The sequence below is a fragment of the Phalacrocorax aristotelis genome, chromosome 2 (genome assembly GCF_949628215.1).
Source record: "Phalacrocorax aristotelis chromosome 2, bGulAri2.1, whole genome shotgun sequence".
Taxonomy (NCBI): domain Eukaryota; kingdom Metazoa; phylum Chordata; class Aves; order Suliformes; family Phalacrocoracidae; genus Phalacrocorax; species Phalacrocorax aristotelis.
In genome coordinates this window covers 52,125,698-52,131,697 of record NC_134277.1, presented here as the reverse complement: position 1 = coordinate 52,131,697, position 6,000 = coordinate 52,125,698, and positions in this window count along the sequence as shown.

Below are 6,000 nucleotides of genomic sequence, written 5' to 3'. Positions count from 1 at the left end.
TTGCTTTCCTAAGGTGAGGCTTAGACTATTCAGCTTTTTCCTGAAATTTGTTTGTATTGCTATTTGAGCAAGAAGCTGGCACTTGTAAAAGCAGTTTGATTTGGAATGGAGAACAGTCCAATGATTTTCACTACAAATTCACCTACTGTTAGAATAACAATAGATTTAATTTTTCCCCCAAAGGACTCCCATAGCAAGAGTCTAATGGCAAGAAAAGGAAAATCAGCGTGGAAAAAACATCAGTTCCACATCTGAAGTCCATCCTTCAAATCCCTGCATATGGCTGTGATTTGGCACCTTGCTCTTGCTGGGCAAGGGAGCTGTTCAGTTGTATTAGATCTGTGTTGTGTGCCTCTGAATTTGTATGGCTTTTTCCTTGTATGGGGCTTTGTGGCTACAGCTACAATTTGCAAAGATCAGTGTTTTCTAATTCATTAATTTGCTTTTTGCTGTTACCATGGTGCTTTTTTTTGGCAAGCAGGGAGCACTCTTAACAAGTGCACTGAAGTCAAGCTGGAAATAATTTCTTCTTTCTCTCTGTTTCTTTTCCTTGCCCCTCCAGTGGGGAGGTGTGGAAGGAGACAGCCAGGATCATTTCTTCCAGTGTGATGGGAAGTCACTGAAGCTGGAAAAGAGGTACATGTCTGTACACCTGCTCTCATCAAGGCATCCTGTCCCCCATCTCACAGCCAGCATCTCCCAGGGCAAGGAGGAGGATGAACCTTCCTGTACTGACCCAGTCCTGATAACCTGTGGTGATGGAGGGGGAAGGTGCAGCAGAGGTGGCAAGAAACATGTCCGTAAGGCATAGCAGAAAGGTGTGAGACTGACCTGGAAAGTAGAGAGGTGCCTCAGTGGGTGCTGACCCAGGGTGGGAGGTAGACAGAAGCCCCTGCCACCAGGTTGTGTCTATGTGGGCTTTTGGGTCTGGGTAATTAGACAACCTGGCTAAGAAACCTGTTTCCTTGCCAATATCGATGTCAGAGCATTTATCCTTTCCAAAGGTTATTTTACTAAAGTGTATACTAAAATACTTTATTGTACACATATCCTGATTTTTCCAATTAGGGGAATAATGAAGATGTAATGCTGTCATACTAGCAGAGCTAAAATACCCGCTGGTAAGTATACTGCAACAGGTCTAAATCCTGCACCAGATGTTTGTGAATGGTGTATACTGTGCCCAGGAGCTGTGACTTTCAGGGGAGACAGCTGTTGTTGTTTCTTGGGTTTCAGCCTAATTAGAACTACCACAGAGCAAATGTGGGAGGATCAGGTGTCCAGAGCTGGTCTGCCTGTATGTGTATGAGCTGTATGTGTGGCTTCAATGTCTGGTTGCAGTGGGCCTGTGGTTGCTCTAACTCCCACCAGCAGACAGGAATCTGAGTTGTTTTCAACAGGGCCACATCAGATTCAAACTGAGCTGTGAACACTGGGACCTGGGTCCTCAGAAGCACAATGGCAACTGGGAGGGCAAACCCAAGCAGTCTCCAAAGACCTGAATCAGGCAATGGGAAAACTTCCAGAGGGCCAGAGAAACCTTCTTCTTGGCAGTCACTGCTGCAGGCGGTAGCTCTGTTTGGGAGGTAGTCAGGAGGTAACAGAGATGTTTGCTCTCCTTGCATCCTGGAAAATGTTACCCAACCTCTTCTCTTCAGCCCGGGGTGGAGGTACACTGTAAACCCTCGCCTCCCTGGGAACATGTAAGAAGTGGGACTGTTCTGCCCAGGGTTATTTCAGGCGTTTGATTCAGTGTGGCTGAAGTCAGGGCAAGGACCACTCTTTGCATGCCTTGAGCTTCCTGCGTTCCTTAAGCACCGGCTGCCAACTGCTGCTCTCATCGGTCCTCACCCATGCAGGAAATGAGTCATTGGGCTCACTGGATTGTCAGGCCCCAAAATGGCCATTCCCACCCTGTGCCCACTGTAATCCTGGGCAGTGAATGACTTGTGTGCTTCCTTTCTGACCAGTGTGTATTGTTCCTGTTATGTAATATTTGCTCTCTTTCCTTATTGACCTTTTGCCCCTTCTTCTAAATCAGCAATTACCATTCACTTTTTTTCAATCAATCTTCTAAATTTACTTCTGTGGTACCTTGTTGTAGTATCCAAGCTCCCAAAACCTCAGTTCTGGGCAGAATCTGACCATACACTTCATCTCTTGGCTTCGTGTTGCTGCTTGCTGTCATCACCCCGAATCCATAGCTGTTTGACTCAAGTTTTTTCCAGGTGGCAGTGTTCACATCCAAAGCAATTTGAACTCAGTTTGACAGTAAGATTTTGTGACACGGTATTAAATGCTTTGCAAAAACATTGTATATCATAGTTGCTCTCTTGCCATCATCCATACGATTTTTCTATATTCTCTTACATCTACTCTCCTCAGTGTCCCATTCACTTGTGTCTTCCTTCCTTTCCTTCTGTGCATTTTTCTGTTACCTGCCTTGTGGTTATTTTAAGTGTGGGATTCTCTCCCCCTCCCTTCTGCCTCCCTCATTTGTTGTAAGACAGCAAAATAATGATTATGATATGCCTCGACATGTTGACTTGGTTAATAAATATGTTAATAGAAATTATTAAATACACAGAACATGTTGCTAAGTCAGCTCCACATCGCGTAGGACAACCCTTAATTATGTAAACAATCACCCCACAAATAGTTCTATTGGTTCAACAGTGGTACACGGACAAAGGAGGATTTCTTATTAAGCATTCAAAATTGGGCCCAATGCACAACATAATGAGCCTATATTATGGTAATGATGCCTGCCAAGGTAAAAATAGGGGAAGTGGATGGTAGAGGAAAGAAAACTGCTGAATAGTTATCCCATTAACAATTTGAACCAGTTTAAGTCTTAAAATGAGGCCAGGGAGAGACAGCATTGTACATCCTTTTCCTTGGGGGTTCAGTTTCAGGCTTCTTGGTCATTAATTCAAACAGCAGCAGTACCTCTGCTTCTATTTTGGATAATGGCATATGAATACTTACTGTACAGCCTCCTATTTTCAGTTTAGTTCCTATGATCCGATCTCTATTCCAATCCTACATATTTAATGGTATTAAAAACCCCAAATGAACAATGTAGGTAACCAAAGCCTCCCATTAAGACGCTAGCAATATAGCTCTTTCTCTTGCAAATTTGATTTTACTGATAGCAATCTCTATTCTGCAGTGGCTGTCTTGGGCCAAATTCTTTTGGACGGTGCAGATGGTCCAGAGAATGAGAACTCTGGAAAGAGTTTTCACTTCAACAGCTCACTGAAATGAGATTGTGAAGTTATGTGATCTTCAGTTACTTTCCTGGGTTCACCAGTGTCACTCTGTGAGTAATGTGGTCTGTCATCTAGCCAAGGTAGTTAGTTCTGCGTGCAAGGAACGAATATGAAACTTTGAAATCCAAGCTCTAAGCAGAGTGGAGGATCAGTGTGAAAAGGAGCAGTGGGGATATATTATTTCACTAGACTGTATTACTTTGAACAGCATTGAATAAACAGACTGATGATAAGAAATACAAAACTTAAAATGGGGCATCCTCATAGTGTCCAGAGCTCAGACGGGGCAGAGCAAGTGTCTTGCCTTGTTTTCTTTCACATCTTCATGACCACTCAAATTCTTGGTTCTTCTTTCAGGTGAAATTCTGGTATCCTTTTTAAAGTGAGTCTTCTCCAGCCCAGAGGTTATTAAAGGACTGCATTGCCTCGTGCTGCAAAACAGGGAAGGTCTACTCCCTTCTGGTTTCTGCCCACCATTCCTGAAGGTCAGTTCATTCCTTTCAGCAAACCAAATGATTGCACTGTGGCAGAAGATAACTCATGGCCCCAGGCAGAGGAAGTTCTCCTATTGGACTTGCTTAAATTTCTTTATAGAGTTTGCTCAAGGTCCAGCAGGTGCAAGACCTGCTAAACTGAGGATGTACAACACAGTGCAGTGGTTTAAATCCAACAGCAATGATGCCTGAGAGGAGTCAATGTGAAAGCTTTACCAGGATTTTGTCTGAGCTGAAGAATGTGAAATTGAAAGGGAGGACAGTTAACAGGTATTAGGATTATTACAACAATAATCAGAATTGTAGCAGCTTCATGCAAAAGGAATGAATTCACACTATACCAAGGATTACTTTTTAATCAAACTAGTTTTTGACAATGATAAAAAATGTATCATAAAGCAAAAGGTGTGAATCTATTCATTGTATAAGTGCCATAAATAGCTTTCAGTTATTGGAAGCTGCCAAGTTTCCTTAAGGTTCAAATATTCACAGCTTATTTCAGGGAAATAAGGGTTTCTCACTTTTTTAAATTATTATTTTATTAGTCCTTACTCTGTAAGCCAGGTTTTCTTCTTATTTGTGTAGTTGCAGGTTAACCACAGTCAGAAAGAGTGTTTTTTATTCAGAAGTATGTAATAAAATAGTTTTATTAAATACACTTATTATTAAATGAAAGCATCTGCTATGCCCAGTTTGTTTGCATTAGTTTACACTCTCCTCTCTATGGTGATATCATTTATTGCTTGCACATGGATAGATTGTAAATATCTAATATGTTCTACACTAATTTATATTTTCAGTGATCTCATTTGTTTCCAAAAGCACTTTAGGGAGAACAAGGATGGATTTTTGACCTATAGTTTGATTGTGACTGAATGACTTAAAGTGATCAAATTTTAAATTACCAAACATTTGTGCAAGGGAGGCAGCCAGTCATCCCTAAACTAGTCCTTCCCTGAGATCTTGCCTGTGAAGATTAATATTAGAGCAAATATTTATTTGTCCCTCATTGTTTTAAACTACATGTGCATTCTCTGAAGGAGAAGAGGGGAATAATGTGCCCCACAGCAAGGTATGAAGTTTGGCTCCTTGGAAGTGTCCAGGGAACCCGACACTTGAAAGCTTCGGGGTGAGTTGCTGGTTTTGAATTTTTTTCAATGTCTTTGTCATTTGAGACATCACTTTATCTCCCTTGCTTTTTTAATTTCCTCTGGTCTCCCTCTCTTTCTCTTGCATAAAGGCAAAGGAAAAGGTTCACAAAGGGCCACAGCTCAGGTTTTCCATGAGGCGGGTTGGATTAACAGGAGAAATAAGAGAACTCTGTGCCTTGTTCATCCTCTTTGTAAACAGCTGAATATTAAATCACACATATTCTTGGTTTTCAATAACCAAACCTGAAATGATAGATTTCCATCATGTCTAGTTTGTTTACCGGTGCACAGGCCACAATGTGTGGAGGCTGTGTTGCAAACAGGCTTTTCCTTGAGACAGACGCGTATCACACGTTTGCTACTTCTTTACAGTGGAGAGATGGAAAATCAGCATTTGAATTGAAGAATGTCCTGCATTTCATGTAACCCTACCCTGCAGAGAGATTATTCTCTATATTTCAACAGGCTGCAGGTCTGATTATTATTACTGGAGGCTGCCAAGACAGTTAAGTGTTCATGGATATGCGCCTACTTGTCAGAATGAAAGAAGAGGACCATGTTCATCTTCCACTTTTTTCAGCCCCGTGCTACGGCTCACAGTGACAGGGATGTGACTGCAATATTTGGAAGGATAAAGTCAGAGGTTGTTAGCAACAGGTCACTGGGGATGGGAGGCTGTGCTGCCTAGAAGTCTTATGAACAAAGTCAAGCAAATGTTAAGATTCTATGAGAGATGAGAATATTTAAGGTCCACGTACGACCAGCGGCATGAACTGAGCACATAAAGAAAAAACATATGTTATAGTTAAGATCCTAAATTCAGTGTTTACCTACTACATGCCAGCATGCAGAATATTTATTTGTCATTTGTATGCAAGTATGTGATAGAAAACACCAGTGAAAACCCATATGGTCATGGTCTGATTGATGTTAGTCTAGGGTCTCTAAGTCCTGTGAATAAAACAGGCTAAGTGTAGTTTCTGCTTAAGTTTTTTTGTGGTTGCCCCATGAAATAACCTCTAATAGCCAGTGGGCTAATTTGTGCTGACTCCTATAATGGACAACAAAGTGTATTTATGGGCA